The sequence below is a fragment of the Aedes aegypti genome, chromosome 3 (assembly GCF_002204515.2).
Source record: "Aedes aegypti strain LVP_AGWG chromosome 3, AaegL5.0 Primary Assembly, whole genome shotgun sequence".
In the NCBI taxonomy this organism is placed as follows: Eukaryota; Metazoa; Arthropoda; class Insecta; order Diptera; family Culicidae; genus Aedes; species Aedes aegypti.
In genome coordinates, this window is record NC_035109.1 from 293135549 (window position 1) to 293153748 (window position 18200).

The following is an 18200-nucleotide window of genomic DNA, read 5'->3' on the forward strand; positions in this document are numbered from 1 at the left end:
GTTTGGGACCTTTCTCAGGGACTCAATTGAAAGATTTGTGCATTCAAAGTTTCAGTGCAATCTTTTAGAAGTCTTAGAAGTAGATTCCAAACTGTTTCACCTTAACAAACGAATGGATTTACATAGTTGAAACTTAAATAAATTGAAACTTAAATAAATCAAACAGTAGCGCACATTTTGTCGATTTTTTAAGAGCTACCTACTTAGGATTATTTTTTTCAGAATTTTGGGAAATTCGCCGAGTTGACAAATTTAATAGCAAAAAAGAAGAGATGATAATTCAAATAGTCACGCTAAAAGTAGATATCGAGTTAAAGAACCATAGTTAAAGTTGGTTTTCATGGCTAACTCGATGGTCCCTTGGGCCGCATTAGCTTTTTGTGTTCTATAACTCGACACTTCCCTTATTCGATGGTCCCTTAAATATCGATTTATGAAGTTGACTGTAAGATATTTTTTACCAACTTAATGTAAATACAGTTGCCCTGTCCAAATATGAATTTGAGTCACTGTATACCACTCACAGGTCTCAACATTTGCACTGAGCAGAAATGGAAAACATATTTATTGGCAGCAGTTGGCCAGTTCAATAGCTATTTCGCACTTTAGGTATCGGCTTTTTGTTTCACCACCACCTCTCTCTCTCTCGTTCTTCCTCCAATGGTGCCGATTGGCCATCATCTGCTGCTGTTCTATTTACCCAAGAAAAGGCATATTTACACTGGGAGCTAGATGGTCATTGACACACCTCATAAGTGCTTTTCTCATTATAAGTTTAGATATAGGGTAAATGGTCAATTATAAGCACGGTGGAAAATTAGCCAAATGTTCCACACCTGGACATGTGCACAATGTCGTTCCTTCTTCGTCATTTTGATGTTTCTACGTTTCAACAGTATCTACAACTGTTATAATATCGTTAAGCGGGATAACTTGTTACCCTTTTCGACTACAAACAATCTTTCAACTTCTTCGGAGCAGACTCTGTGCCATTAGAAACGTAATGAAAGAATAAATAAAGAAGAATAACACTGTTGGGGCCCAGATAGCCATAGCGGTAGACGCGCAGTTATTCAGCAAGACCAAGCTGAGGGTCGTGGGTTCGAATCCCACCGGTCGAGGATCTTTTCGGGTTGGATATGTTCTCGACTTCCCAGGGCATAAAGTATCATCGTACCTGCCACACGATATACGCATGCAAAAATGGTCATTGGCATAGTAAGCTCTCAGTTAATAACTGTGGAAGTGCTCATAAGATCACTAAGCTGAGAAGCAGGCTCTGTCCCAGTGGGGACGTAACGCCAGAAAGAAGAAGAAGAAGAACACTGTTCGACAAAAAAAGTCGATCGGAATGCACAGAGACCGGACACCCCGGGCTTGAAAGTATAAAAATAAACAAAAATAATGGCGTTTTCAGAATTTTTGTGTCTGCTCCAGGTCATTTTTAAAATATACATGACCATTTTTCATTTTTTATTTAAAAATCTAATTTAATCAATAACCCGACACAGTGTTTTATTTTCAAAACAGCAGAATTCATGTGCCATATTATGTTTCAAACTTGAAATTCAATATGAAGAGTTGTATTAAGATTTGCATGGACACCCTCACCCCCCCCTTTTTGTGCCCATCCCATTTTTAAAGTATTGCAAATGATGGAATATTTCACGGCGTGTATATGGGAAAGGTTTATCACAAAAAAATAGGCATCGCTAAATCTTTCACCATTCGAAAATATAGGTTTTTAGCTTTCATTTGACGTGTTCCCCAAAAAAATCCACCGAGGGATCCCGAACATTTTTTTTTATTTAAAATTTTTGTTTTTTAGAGTACATTATTTTTAAATGTAATCATTGCAAAAGACAGCTTCGTTGGATAAAAGTTTTATTTTCATATAAAAGTTCATGAAATAAATATACATACATATCTATTGAGTTTCATTTTGTAAAAAACAAAACTGTCCTATGTGATTTTGAGGATTTATTGAGCTATAGGACACTTATTCGATTAGATATGTTGTAAGTTCGACTGTTCACTTATTCATACTGTGGAAGTAAATCTAACCGAGCATTGATTCTTTTCATGGTTAGAATACATTACATTTATTCTTCTTCTGCCTGGCATTACACCTCTGCTGGGACATAGCCTGCTTCCCAGCTTAGAGTTCGTTGAGTACTTAGTTATTGATTGAGAATTTTCTTTGCCAATCAACCGTTAAAGATTAAGAGTAGAATGGATCAACATTACAACGGCCTACGGAAGTAAATGGAATATACTTAAACGCCCTGTTATCCAAGCCATAGCAAAAAGCTTAAAAAATCCTCATTAAGAATATTATCCAGGCACCCGGAGTAAGTGACACTACACAGACTTTGTTAATAGTATTGAAGTTATTTTGATGTTTTTAGCTTGGAATTTCAAAATTTAATAAAAATATAGTGGAAGATATTTCCTGTTAAATCAAATCATAAAAATAATTCCACCGTGAAAGTGGTTTTCTGACAAGCAGAACAACAATAATACAATTTTAACAATTACTGCAGTAATTAAAACACGTAAGTAGCTTACAAACAAGAAAGTTTTACCATTAAATACTCCTTTTAGATTGATATCATATTCATATAATATATGTTTTCAACATGAAATATGGTTAATTATGTGATTATTGGCAACGGTAAGTATTATGAGGAAGAATAAAAAGTTAAATTTCATGTGCCCCCTTGCCCTGTAGAGTTGAGTAACTGCAATTTACACAGTAGATTTTTATGACTCTCTTCTAAGGGTTTCAATATCTCGAAAAGATACCTTCCCATCATCCCCTGCGGACATCAGTGAATACAGGGTGCAACTTTTGCAATTTTTTGAGCTATTTCATGAAAGCAATATCAATCAAGTGGTTGCATTTATTACCTTTTGGAGTTTTTTGGGGGGTTTTGCGATGATAGCGACTCAAGAGTCTGCCTTGAGCTCTGCTTCTGTTTTTACAGTAGCTCCATAAACTTAAGTCAGGAGGAGTCAAATTAGGATCTCCAAATTCAAATCATGTGTCCTTTTTTATGTCAGATGTCCATGGAATTTCCGTTGCAGAGAAATATGAACAAACTTCCAAAGATATCGAATTTATAGACTGTTTCGTACTGTTTGGAAAAAAAATGATCAATGATTCTTTTGGTCTGGTCCAATCTGTTAGTACTTACTTGGTCATGGAATGGCGTTTCTTGAATCTTGAATGGATTTTCTGATCCTCAAATGTGGCATTTTTGCTTATTTTGAAGCCAGATTGTGCCTGTTGACCACGATATTTTCAAGGATATAACAGTTGAGTTAACACAACTGCAAGACTATTTTCAATTCAAACAGTCACAATTTTGGCATGTTGTTTTTTATATCATTACAATTGTGGAAAATATGACAATATTGATCCAGCAGCAAGTGATATTGATTTGTAAAAATGGTTCAAAAGAGCTCTATTTCGTATCAATCGTTTGGCAGCGTCCATTTATTACGTAACGCTAAAATCGGAAATTTTTGACCACTTCACCCCATCCCCCTCCGTAACGTTTTTTGTATGGAAAAATTAAACGCTATTCCCCCATCCCCCTAGAGCGTTACGTAATTTGTGGAATTTTCAGAATGTTTGATTAGATCTCATCGGTCGAGTATATTTTTCTTACACACAATATAAAAAAACAATCATGATAAGCGAATCAAATTCTCAGTTAATGAGTAACCGAAGAACTCTTATTTGAGAACCTGGCTTTGTCTCAATAGGGGTGTAATTTCAGAAAAAAGGAAAAAAAAATAATCTTTTCTAAATATGAACAGAAACAGTTATACACTAGAATCAAATACACACTTAAATCCCAAAGCCGATCTCAGCTGTGCAAATCTCGGTAAAAGGTCGTTTGTTGACATCTTAGTAAAAGTGACGTTTGGTAACGGCACCCAAAGGTGCTGTTTTAAGTAAACTTGATGTTAGGCTGACATATCAGTTAAAATTAATTTGCTTACCGCTCAGCTGTGCGGATCTTGGTAAAAGAATGAAAATTAGTGTCGTATCCCCAAGATCACATAGGACAGTTATGTCTATTACAATATGTAATCTTATATATCTATGTAATATCAACTTTCATTTGAAATTTTGGCTACCATCGAGCTTGAGAGAAAAAAAAGCTGTCCTTTGCCATGATTATATTTGAAAATATTGTACTTCAAGGAACAAAAATTTAAAATAAAGAAAATGTTCGGGATCCCTCGGTGGATTTTTTTGGGAAACCGGCAAATGAAAGCTAAAAACCTATATTTTCGAATGCTGAAAGATTTAGCGATGCCTATTTTTTGTGATAATATTGTTCTACCAGACACGCCGTGTTTGATATAAATGGATGAAATTAGCGATTTTAGTGATTATCTCCAGAAATATCGTGGTTTATGAACAATCCCTTTACTATACTATGGAACCGTCCATAAATCGCGTGTTCATTTCAGGGGGGGGGGCTGTTCAAAGGTTACGGTTCATGTAAATAAAAATAAAAATTTGAAGTGGACCACAAGGGAAAGGGGGATGAAAACTACCAAAAATATAACCACGTGGTTTATGGAGGACCCCTTGCAGGTTATTTTGTTTCTTGTTTACAATATCGAATTTTAGATCAAGGGGCTCTCCATAAACCACGTGACTTTTCAAATTTGTATATGGACAAAAGGCCACGACGGGGGAGAGGGATCTTGATTTGAAGGATAAAGAATGCTGAAATTGAAGCTGTTGGAAATCGATACATTTCACATTGATTAATTGGAAAACAAACAATACTTGTGCTTCCTGGTCAACGATTTACAGGTAAGATCAATTTATAAAAACAGGTTTCTGGCACCACCATACTACCCCATGGGAAAAACGAGCCAAAATGCATCATGCGCCATTCATCAAAATTCTGAATGATTGCTCCCCACAGTATTTCGTCTCCTTCAGTTTGACAGCAGCGATTGCGTCTTAAGACCTCGTATTTCTGGTTTGACTATCATCAGCTTCACCGTTTTGTAGGCTTCGCGGCCGTGCGGTTAGCGGCGTCAGTCGTTTAGGCGTATTGTGCCATGAAGTATGGGTTCGATTCCTGCTTCAGTCGTTGGAAACTTTCCGTCAAACGAAAAATTCATCATTGGGCTACTGGATGTTTCGTGTTGTCCGTTGCCTAATGTTTGTGATCGTTCAGTCAGTGCAACCTTGAGTCTTTTTTTTTGCTACGCTCTTTCACACGAATCATCATAACTATCGCCCATCTGCACTCTCAGTTTCAAATGCGCCCTGCTGCCATACTCAATCTCAAATGCGCCCGTTATTCTGGTACTGTATTGAAACATTTAAAACTGAATAAAATCTTTTTTCTATGGTGAGCCTCGCAGTTTGATGCTCACTACAAAAACAAAAAAATGGTTGATTTTTGCTGTTGTTAAACTTGCTTTTTTCGAGTGGGTAGCTAAAAATCATTTTTTCAAACATCACATTCTGCCGTGATATGTTTTTTTCATTCAAGTGAAAAACAAAATAAAGTATCAATGCAAAGTGAAAATGGATAACTCAAAATGTGATTTGGTTCGAAGTCTTTTCTGTAACATATGTGGTTTTAACATGCCAAGACACAAGCAAATAAACTTAACTGGTAATTGACAAGTACAAGCAGTACTTTAAAAGGGATCCACAAATCAAAGATTTGTCTAAAATTAATCATTGTGTTTGCGATTCTACCCCTTTACCCTGAATGCCGAAATTCTAAAGTGACGGAGGATCTTTTCCCAAAAGTAAGTCACTGAAATTAAGGGCCTGAAATTCGAAATATATTCAAAAGCACTGATTTTGATAACATATTAACAATTGATGAAAAATCTACATACCAAAATTTCAAACTTGTTTGTGCTGGTTTTCTGGGGAACCATAGAGCCAACAACTACAAAGAACTTATAAGTAACATGATGGCTAGCTATAAAAAAATAGACATTTATGTTACATTGAAAATGCATTCTTTGATTTGTCATCTTGCAAGATTTCCTGCAAACCTGTGGAAGATAATCACCAATAAAAACAAAATATTTCGTTCTTCAATACATCTAGAAAAAAGGTTAATAAAAAGTATCATGGAATATATATTCCTTTTTATTTTTCTCAATCCTAAATTCTAATTTACATTGTAGCAAAAATATAAAAACGTGATGTACAAAAAATAATGCAGAAGATACTGCCCATAACTGCATATTTGTAACATTCGACAAAAGTAGGCATTGAGTAAATGGAATACCAAGTGTGCATTTTATGATATTTTGTACAACTCATATCGCATACTAGGTGAATAGTCAGAAAATAATTCTGCTAGAAATTTCATTGCTGTTACATTACGAGGCTCATTGATAATTTCAATGTGACTGTTATGCGGTTATAATTACCAATGTGACAAAACAACTTTGTATTTTTTTTCGAATTTTCTAGAACAATTGAACTGATTTCAGTAAGTTGATCGAAAGTATTTATCATTTGATGACTCTCCATGGTATTATTGTCAAAAATGCCGAAAGTGCCTGTTATGCAGTTAGCTGGTGGATTGTAGAATCACTAAAATCGCTTATTTCAACCATTTTTATCAAAGATTCCATCATTTGCAATACTTCGAAAATGGGGAGGGTTCAAAAAGGGGGGGGGGTAGGTGGAGTCCATGAAAATTTCAATACAACTCTTCATATTGAATTCAAAGTTTAAAACATAATATGGCACATGAATTCTGCTGTCCTGAATATAAAACACTGTGTCGGGTTATTGATTAGATTAGATTTTTAAATAAAAAATGAAAAATGTTCAAGTATTTTTAAGAAATGACCTGGGGCAGACACAAAAATTCTGAAAACACCATTATTTTTGTTTATTTTTATACTTTCAAGCCCGTGGTGTCCGGTCTCTGTGCATTCAGATCGACTTTTTTTGTCGAACTGTGTAATCATAGTATAATATATCATATTTGATTTTGATGCTATAATTTGTCAATGACACAAAATTCACCAAGGTTACCACAAAACAATATCAAAATATAAAAAAGACAAGCTGAAATCACTAAAACTTGGGAGGGAGGAACAGATATTACGCACGAAGTATGAAACAACACTTTTCCAAATTACAAGATAACTCCAGCTCACCAACGACAATCAAGGCAGACTTGAGGAAAATCGCTGTTTTTCTATTGCACCTTCGATCTTTCCGGGCAAACATGGGAAAACGGCCAATGTTTTCTGTGCATTTTTTTTTTTATTGGAAAAGAGTAAACAGATGCGTGTTTCAATACTTTATATTCAATCAAAATAAATGCCAACTTTGATGAAATGCAAAAATATGTTTTGATGAATTACGCGCATTTTCCATGTTTATACACTTATTAAGATCCGGGCTCACAGTGACAGTTCGTGACAGCAAAATCTCGGCTCAGCTTCACGTACAAAATTTTTTATCGTTGGTCCCTTCCAGACTAAAACCATCCATCGGAAAGGGTTACCATCCGTCTTGATTTAGCAGGACATGTCCTGATGCTGGGATTCTTTTGAGGCGTCCTGATTTATTTTTTATATTTCAAATTTTGTCCTGCTTGATCCAGCTTGGAATGTCGAAGATACCGTAAGGACGCCATTCACCGCTCAGTGAATTATTTCGAATTCGCAATAAAAGTTATCAACTTGCATTAGCATATCAAAAAAGTTTTGCTTGTGGCCACTACTGTGCCGGACTCAGTTGATCTTGTAGCTTCTTTACCGATACAGATCTATTTTTAACTTATCTATATTTACATCTAGTTTCACTCTCTCCTACTCTTTTACTCTTACACCGAGCAGGTAGGAGAGAGCTCTGCTGTTAGTGAGGCTAGCTGCCTGCGAAGAGGGTCAGTTTGTCTCAGTCACCATCTGATACTGACGGAGGATGGACGTGCTCCCCAAAGCACGGTCCTCCGTGAGGCGTCTTCTGATGGCTGGACGGGTTTTTTGTGGAGGGGCTGGGAATCGAACCCATGACCTTCCGTTTATGAAGCGAAAGCGTAACCTCAAGGCTACAGACCCCCCTATCAAAAAAAAAGATTGTATTATAGTGAAATTCATATGATTGTATATTATTTATTTTGTATTAAAAATTATTTCAGGTGGTATAAGTTATTAAACATGAGTTTATCATTGATTTTAATATGGCAGATTGAAGAATGCTCCTTAGCTGCTAGGGTTTATTATGTTGTCATATTGAAATACAAAGAAAACAATCAGCTAGTGAAAGTAAATTGATTCCAACTGGTATACGATATATAGGACCACATACTTAGGATGAGCGGTGAATGGCTAAATCTGTATCATTGTCATTGTTGCAGGGAGGAGTTCGGGCCATCATCTTGGAAAACACTTTTTGGAGTATGTTGCTCGCAAATTCAAAACTGTAATTCGATAGCTGTATAAATTACATTGATTTTATGGTACATGAATGATATAACTTAACCTTCCACTCGTCGCGCGGTTAGCCACCGTCAGAACCACCACGCTGCTGTTGTGAACAAAAAGCGAGGTTTTTTCAGCGGTGTTGTACAAAATACAACAGCGCGACGACTGAAGTGTTAAAGATTTATAATAAATCTTCGAGCTGTTTAGTAGAATACCTATAAGTAGATGAAAAAAACGAATTCAGTACTTTACCATTTAATTCCATTGGAGCTTGTATCCTTTGACAGATACGCGTATTTCGACCTTACAGTTGAGGTCGAAATACGCGTATCTGTCAAAGGATACAAACTCTAGTGGAATTAAATGGTATAGTACTGAATTCGGTTTATCCATCTACTTAAAGATTTAGTTTTCTATTCATAGTTCAGACCCCACGAATCTCACAGCACTAGCTTCCTATGCTCAACCCTATAATTAGCTCTATTGATGATGAATTCATACATTCAATTTACGACAACTTACGATAAGTAGTTATTCAAATCTAATCCAATCCAATTTAGGCAGACCCCTCTAGTGTACGGTATTAATTCCTACGGTAAGTATTTCACAGTAATAACAACATGGTTCGAATAACAGACATACTACTTACTATTATCGATCAAGGTATACAATTATTTATATATTTATTTCAATTAATTTCAACTTAATTTTCTCAATTCTTGCAAATCTCTATCATCTAAATTTTCATCAATACAATGCCGAAAACTTTCCAATATGTCAGCGCCCTGTGTTTATATTGCCCTACAAAAACAAATGTTTTCCCCAGCAACACACATGTTATAATTGTGTATTATCGACTGATATATGACCAAAACTAGTCATATTTAATTTGATAATACACAATTATAACATGTGTGTTGCTCGGGTTATCTTATCTCTAGCGCAAAAAGTTGTGTAAAATATTAAAAAAACGATTTTTGACAGAATTTAACATGTTAGCTAATTATCACAAGATCTCAATGGAAACTTTGCATAAGTTTCTTTGTGAAACTTCTAAAATATTCTAAGCAGCTTTTTGTGAAACCTTAACTCAAAGAATGCAAGCGACATTTCCTTGCACGACGTTAAACAAATTTCTGAAAGGACTTTAAGTGGATTCCGAATATTTTTTTTAGATTCTATGAAATATGCTTTTGAAAATCTAAGGCTGTTTTGATCTTCTTAGCAATTTCCTAGCGTTCGGATCATAATCAGTTTTTTTCAATTATCGATAAATTTCTGGCAAGACTGCTGCAGGATTTCCTGGACTTGATTGGTAAATGGATGTTTCCCTCGGTAGATGCATGAAGGTTTCCTGTTGGTAGATTCCTGACGAAATGCTTGATGTAATTTAAAGCGACAGTCTTGCAAAAACGATTCCTACTATAGTTTTTGGTAGACTTGAAACAAAACACAGTCAAAACACTTTAGTGTCTTTGGAAACGTGACATGTTATTGTAATAGCAAAAGGGTAGTTATATTTTAGAACAAATACTTCTGCTTATACCTGCGAATTAGATGTTTTTTTGTGATCGTACTTACAAGTCCTCAACATTAAAAATTGAAAAAAAAATCTTTGTGATCGCTGCTGTTCGGAATAAGATTTATGTCTAGAATTTGAGACAAGATAAAATTTTCCTAAGAAAATTGTAAAGATTTAGGAACGTCCTGATTTTTAATCTTCAGGAGTCTCGGAATCTCGGAAACTGCAAGAAATTTTCTTTTTCCTTTCTGAAACTATAAAGATTTTCTCGGAAGATGAAAAAGTGCCATATCTTTGTTGTTCGCAGTTGGAAAGCATCTTTATCTGAACCAGAAAAACTTCCCTTCTAAAAAAACTAGTAAGTTCCATTAAAGAATGCTTATCTTTCACAAACCGAAAATCTTTTCTTTCAGAAGTTTGAAAGCCTCATTTTCATAAGCTGCTCTTTCAGGAGCAAGAATGATTTCCTTCAGGCTCTGGAACATTAAACGATCATTGATACACGAGCCATATTTGTATCCCAATTATCCGCCTGCATTCACACAACACACATGACATGTATCGTTCGTGGAAGATAAAGAGCCACTAAAGTAAAAAAACAGACACACACCACCCACTGTTTGGCGCCGATCAGTGTGTGTGTGTCACCACTTGTAACATTAGCAGACACAGTCTCATGCTTATCAAGAAACAGAGGCAAATATTTTCTGTGCTATGTTTGCAACCAAAGGGGTGTTCCATGATCCAATAGCTCATAGTTAAGTTGTTTGAGGTTGCATTACCAGAAAATATTAAAGTTATTAGCAATTTTATGCAAAACATAAATCACCCGTATGGCTCGATAGCGTTGTAGTCTGCGAGAGTTACTGCTCTTGAACACTCTCTCGCCACGTTCAAACCAAAGAGTGAATATCAACATTCATAGGGCTCTCCAATTGAGATGTGTCACGAACTGTTACACTCTCTGAATATGGTTCGATCGGCTTATGTGGATCAAAATCCAAACACTGACTGCTTTTCTCTTACAGAACCTGGAAAGTTTTTCTTATAAAACCTAAAAAGCTTAGCTTAGAAAAGGTGAAAAATATATAAACTAGAAATCTTCTCTTTTAGAAGCTGAAATATTTCTTTTGAAAGCATCTCTTTTCTGAGCTGGAGAACTATTCTTTCAGCGAGCAAGCTTCTCTTTCAGAATCAGGAACATCTCTATTTTCGATGCGAGATAGCTTTTTTCCAGAAGCTAAAAATCTTCTCTTTCAGAAGCTGAAATGTTTATTTTTTTTCTCTTTCAAAATTCTTTCTTTCTCTCTTTCTATCTTTATTAAAGAGATTTTTAACCCTAGACTCGTTCATCTCGACACCAACGGCATTACTTCCCTTCCGAAGAAAGTTGTCACTATAACCATCTAGTCATAAGCGACTTTTTTCGGGAATGGGATTCGATTCTAGGTATTCGGGGCAAGAGGCGTGTGTTCTAACCACTACACTAGACCCGATTCCTTCCTTCAAAATTTATTGGAATGTTTTTTTCAGATGTTAGGAATTTTCTCTTTCAGAAGCAAACATGTTTCTCTTTAGGAATTGTTCTTCAATAAGCGTTAAGCTTTTTTTCAGAAACTTCTCTTTCAAAAGCTGTAAAAGTTTTTGTTCAGAAGCTGTAAAGCTTTCTCTATCATATACTACAAATCTTATCTTTCAGGAGCCTTAAAACAGTTCTTGCAGAAGCTGTGAAGTTCTCTTTAGGAAACTACAAATCTCCTCTTTCTTTAGACGGAAAAGCCTCTCTTTCGAAATCTATAAAGCAATTTTATCAGAAGCTGGCGTAGTTGTTCTTTCAGAACTGAGAAAGCTTCTCGTTCTGAAACTGGAGGAAAACCTCTCTTTCAGAAGGGAGTAGACTTGTCTTTCAGAAGCTGGATAACTTTTGGTTAAACTTGGACTGTTTATGATCATTCATAACCTAAACCTGGAGTTTCTCTTGAAAAATCTGGAAAGCTGCTTAAATCTTTTAAAAGCTTGAAATTTTAAAAACTAGAAATCTTCTCTTTTTTGGAAGCTTTTGAAACCCGACCAGTGGATTACAACAGAGTTGTAAGAGATTTTGTTACTCAGTTAGTGCATTTTTTTTTACAAAATGTGTTATAATTCTGACTGGTTAGTAGTTAAAATAACAAAAAATATAACACAATGTCTTCTACACTAAACAAAATTGCAACATAATATGTTATATTTTAAACAAACACATAACTCATTATGTTTCAAATCAAACAAAAATATAACTCATTTTGTCATTCACTATAACAGAATGATAACAAAAATTGTTATTTTCTCAGCTCCCAGATTTTTTTAAACAAATTTTGTTATAATTTAGCTTTAAATTAAAACAAATTTGAAACAACTTTTGTTATTATAACTGATTTTGTTTCAATTGTGTTATAATTTCCTCCAACAACTAAAACCGCTTCTAACGAAAATGAAAAAAAAAAATGTTATTTGTAACAAATCTTGATATAATTTTGTTGTTATCCACTGGTCGGAAAGCTTCTCTTCTAGAAGCTGGGAAGCATTTATTTCAGAAGCCATAAATCTTCTCTTTCCGAAACTGAAGAACTTTTCATTCATAAACGGGATGCCTCTCTTTTGGAAGCTAGAAATCTCCTCTTTCAGAAGCTAGAAAGCAACTCTAATTTTTTTTTCTTCCAGATTGTAGAAAACTTCTCTTTCAAAATGTGTAGATATGTTCTTTTAGAAGTTAGAAAGTTTCTCTTTCAGAGCAATTTTTTCTTTTTCGGAATTGTTTTTTGAGCGGTAAACACTTTTTTTAGAAGCTTCTCTTTCAGATGCTGTGAAAGTTCTCGTTTAAAAACTTTGAAGCCTCTTAATCAAAAGTTTAAAAACTTTTCTTTTAGGACCAGTAAAAGTACTCTTTCTGGAACTTCAAAACAGTTCTTGCAGAAGCTGTAAAGCTACTCTTTAAGAAACTAGAACGCTCTTCTTTCACTAAACGGAAAGGCCTCTCTTTCAAAAGCTTCTTCTTCTTCTTTTTGACATTACGTCCCTACTGCTACTGCCAGCTTCTAAGCTTAGTATTCTTAGGAACACTTCTCCAACTTTTACCTGAGAGCTTTCTTTCCCAATGGACCATTTTTGCATTCATATGCTGTGTGGCAGGTACGAAGATATTTTATGCCCAGGGAAATCTTACGAAAAGATCCTCGACCGGCGAGATTCGTACCCACGACCTTCAGCTTGGTATTGCTTAATAGCTGCGCGTTTACCACTACGACTATCCCCTTTTAAAAGCTATAAAGCTTATTTTTCAGAAGATGACGAACTCTTTTAGAAGTGAGAAAGCTTCTCGTTCAGAAGCTAAAAAGCTAGAAAATCTATGGTTAAACTTGAACTGTTTGTGACCATATCTTTCTTGTTCTCAGTTGAAGAGCTTTTTTATCTGAATCAGAAAATCTTCTATTTAAGAAGCTGAAATAAGCTTCCCTTCAAGAATTATGTAGGATTGTTTTTTTTTCAGAAGTTAGAAAACTTCTTTTTGAGTGGCTTAAATGTTATTTTGTCAGAGTTGTTCTTTGAAAAATATAGCATCTTTTTCAGAAGTTAAAAAGTCCTCATTCAGAAACTGTAAGGCTTTTTTTAAAAAGCTGCGAAACTTCTCTTTTAGGACCTGTAAAAGAACTGCAATGCTCCTCTTTCATTAGATGGAAAAGCCTTTCTTCCGAAAGCTATAAAGATATATAGCTATAAAGTGAGAAAGCTTCTCGTTCAGAAGCTGGAAAGCTTCTCTTTCAGAGCCTAAATTGTTTCTTTTTCAGAGCATAAATTGTTTCTCTTTCAGAAGTTGGAAAGCTTTTCGTTCGTGAACTGCAAAGATTCTCTTTTAGAAGCTTTAGAGCGGTTGCGCTACCATTTAGGTACATGTATGTCGAAAAACATTGTGTGCAAAAGATATTCGTCACCACATCTCTTTACTTCAATCTAACCTGAGAAGCCAATCTTTCGAAGATAAAAAGCTTCCCTTTCAGAAGCTGGATTACTTCTTTTTCAGAAACTGCAAAGCTTCTTATTCAAAAGCGGGAGAGCTAGAAAGCTAAAAATCCAAAGAGCTGTTCTTCCAAAATCGGGAAAGCCTCTCTCCCAGAAGTTGGAAAGATTCTCTATAAAATTCAGGAGAGCTGTTCTTCTCTTTCAAAAGTTGAAAAGTTTCTCTTCTAGAAACAAGACTCCTTTCGCCAAAAGCTGAAAAGCTACTTTTTTAAAATTTGTAAAGCACCGGTTGTAGAAGCTGAAAAGCTTTACTTTAAGAAGTTGGAAAGCAAACTTCTAGAAGCTGCTCCATCCGAAGATATAAAGTATCTACTTCTTGGCATTACATCCACACTGAGACAGAGCCTACTTCTTAGTTTAGTGTTTTAAGAGCACTTTTACAGTTATTAACTGAGACTACTGAGAGCTTACTTTATACCTAAGTAACTATTTTCGCATTTGTATATCCTGTGGCAGGCACAATGATACTCTATACCAAGGGAAACTTTACGGATTACGAAAAAATCCGCGATCTACCGGGAATTTTACTCAGGCACCTACAGCCTGGTTTTACTAGCTGCGAATTACAAAAGCTAAGGAAGGTGGAAGTCATCTCTTTCAGAAGCTACGGATTCTTTTCCAAGTGATAGCGTTCAGAAGCGGAAATACTTATTCTTTCTTTAGAAAACTCTCTTCAGAAGAGTTTTTCTTTAAGAAGCGGGACAGTTTCTTATTATAAGCATATGTTTCATAAGATTGCAGAAACGCAAAGCCTTCCTGTTAGAAACTGGAAACACATTACTTTAGAAGCTGGAAAACTTCTTTTTCAAAATCTGAAAAGTTTATTTTTCAGAACCTGGACAGCTTCTGTTTCAGAAGCTTGAAAACCTCTATTTCAGAAGCTGACATGTTATCTCTCAGCAACTTTTTTTTTATAAACTGATAAGCAACACTACCAGAATCTGAAACAATTCTCTATCAGAAGATTAATTTTTAGAAGCTGAAGTTCCAAAAGCTAGAAGAAGTTCCAAAAGCTAGAAGAAATTCCAAAAGCTTGAAACAGTCCCTCACTAGAGCCATATTTAAGTTAAAGTTTATAACATAAATTCGACATTTCTCTCGTAACAATTCAAAATAGCCATTCCTCAGATCGTTGATTCTGCGAAAATTCGATGTTCATCACATTTTCAATTCCTACTTCTCAGTATTCAGAACAATAAATGTGATTTCTTGCCCATTGAGTGACGATTTACTATGACTACACCTTGATAATCGATTTTATTCTGAAAGCTACCAAAATTGTGGAAAATATTACGAGTTTGAATGCTTGGCCCATTTTTGATTTTCAACCAAACATTGGCCCTTTTCATAGGCCCACTTGAATTTTGTTAGCGTGCCTTGGTCCAAGGCTAGGCCCTTTTGGTTTTTAAAGAATGAGCAAGAGAGAGTCATTGGCTTCTCACCAGTGACAGTTTGAGATGTTCCGACTGTAGGCTCTCTTGATGGAGAGAGATCCGATCATTGGCCTTTGAGAAGGGAGCCAAAGAATAATTTGAAAAAAAAAGATTATTTGCCATTTTGAAGTTTTATGATTATGTTGACAATGTTTGCATAGATTGTGGGTGTTGTGAGATGCTATCGAACTGTTCCAAAACCCGGTTTGGATTTATATGGCCTCTTAGATTTTTAAATCAAAATAAATTGTTGCTATTCAATAACGCTAGCTTTATATACACCGATTTCATTGCATTACTATAGCTTGAGCACGATTGTTATTTGGGATGTCTCCGAAACCACTGTTTCTGCTTATTGGCATTAATTCCTCACTTGCAACTTAGTGTTTTTAGAGCACCTTAACACTTATTAACTGAGAGCTGTCATTGCCAAAGTTGCCATTTTTCGCATTTGTATACTCTGTGCCCAGGTAAGGCAAGACGATTTTCATTACAAAAAATATCCTGGACTAACCAAGAATCGAACCCAGATACTGTCAGCATGGTTTTGCTTTGTAGCCACGGAGATTATCACTTGGCTAAGGAAAGCCCCTGTCGTCGAAAATCATTAATGATCTTAATTTGCACAGAGTATAAAATATAGTATGGTTGAATATTTTAATTAAGATATAACCCAAAAGTTCGTTAATTGCTTTTTCTCTATTGTCACGAACATAACAAATCATCAGGATCAAGAACCATTCAAATAAATCCTTCAAAGAACACCTGGAGAAAATCCAGTAATTTTAATGAAAGATATCCTGATGTATCCATGGATGACATCTTAAAGTTGTTTGTGACAGAATTCCAGGAGGATTTTTTGGATAAATTTTAGAAGATTTAGAAGATAATTCTGAAGCAACGTTTGGCTAAATTTCGTATCTTATCCCCAGAGAAATCATTTGGACAATATCTGGATATATCTCACGCAACTTTTAAAAATTACTTATCTAACATTGAGAGGCTCTCTTTGTTCATTTTCTCTTAAATATATAATTAAGCCACATTTTTGTTTCATTTTTTGTATGACACGCTTGCCAAGGACATTGTATTTAGATCCATATTGAAACATTTCCCAAAAGCTTCAGTATTGCAGCGTTATAATCGGAAGATAGCGAGAGAAGAGAGAATTTCTCATTGTTACATAGGTCCTTTTGGAAAGTTACGCGAGAAATCAGTGATAGAGTTTGTTGTAATTGCTAGAAGACTTGCATAGAGGATTTTTTCTGAAAAAACTCCTGAAGATATCTTTTCTCGTAAAGATAAAATTTAAATGTTAAATAAAATTAAAATTTAAATATTAAATATTCTTGGAAAATTCCTCACAAAGTTCGTTACAGAAACTCTTAGAGGAATCTGTGAAGGATCTTGATATAAACGCTTAAGTAATCCCTAGAGAACTTACAGAAACAAGTTCAACTTGAAAAAACCGAATTTAGTACTATACCATTTAATTCCACTAGAGTTTGTATCCTTTGACAGATACGCGTATTTTGACCTCAACTGTAAGGCCGTCTTCAGTGTCGTGTACTAGACTAAGTCGAGTCTAGTACACGACACTGAAGACGGCCTTACAGTCGAGGTCGAAATACGCGTATCTGTCAAAGGATACAAACTCTAGTGGAATTAAATGGTATAGTACTAAATTCGGTTTTTTCATCTACCCATAGGTATTCTACTAAACAGCTCGAAGATTTATTATCAAGTTTAACTTGATACTTGTACGAAGATTCAAAACAATCAATAATGTAACACTCATTGCACAGCAATGAGGTCGTATGGAGGAGCACGGTTTCTGATAAGCGGGAAATTCCATGAGGTAGTAGTAGCTTGATCTACATTTTATGAGTTTCAACATTTTTAATCACAAACCATCGTGTAGTGTGACTCATAAACGGGTTCACCATCGGGTAATCATTTCCAACAGCATTCTTAATTAACTCAGATTAAGTGCTGGGAAGGTCGTCTGATGTGAAACCGAAATATGAGATGATGATCTGCCACCGTGACCCTTGCACTAATACGAGAAACGCAAATGGAACATTCAGCACCAGAAGGAAGTAATTCGATAGAACCCACCAAGGGCCAACAACCGCGCGGTGCGATCAAGAACCGATCGAATGGTGATCCAATCACGTTCATTAACTACTATACCAAACGAACGCACAGAGAGAGAGAGAAATTCAAAACAGACCCCATTCGCTGCGAGTAATTTACATTTACGAGAAGGGTACAACTAGGGTGTACCAGGAAAATTCGTGGTATTCAATCCTGGAACGAAATATACCTAGGTATACACAATGAGAGGAAACAACGAGAGATCCTCTGCCCATAAATGCATGTCAGTCCCATCTTTGCTGGGTTTCCTATGCACATGGGACAATTATGCGTTTATGGGCAGTCCTCTCCTAACATGATTTTGAACTTAAAAACGGTAAATTTGATTACTCATCAATAATTTCCCAATAGATCTCATAGAAAAATAATAAAATGTTTTAAAAATACAGTCAACTCTCAATAACTCGATATTGTTAAGACCATCGAGTTAGAGAGGTATCAAGAGAGGTATCAAATTTGATCGAATATAGTCATTTTTTACAACATGATATGGCGGAACATATAAACGAGTCTTTAGATAGTTGACTTGTTCTACTAAAATACTTATAATAGGCATATCTATCATTTTAGGGTTA

The 18200-nt window shown here is 35.4% G+C and overlaps 1 protein-coding gene across 7 annotated transcripts in view; it reads right to left on the reverse strand.

Moving 5' to 3' along the window:
- The window catches only part of LOC5564332 (EH domain-binding protein 1), a 72606-nt gene that overhangs the window by 53958 nt on the left and 448 nt on the right, over nucleotides 1-18200 (reverse strand). The window lies entirely within an intron of this gene.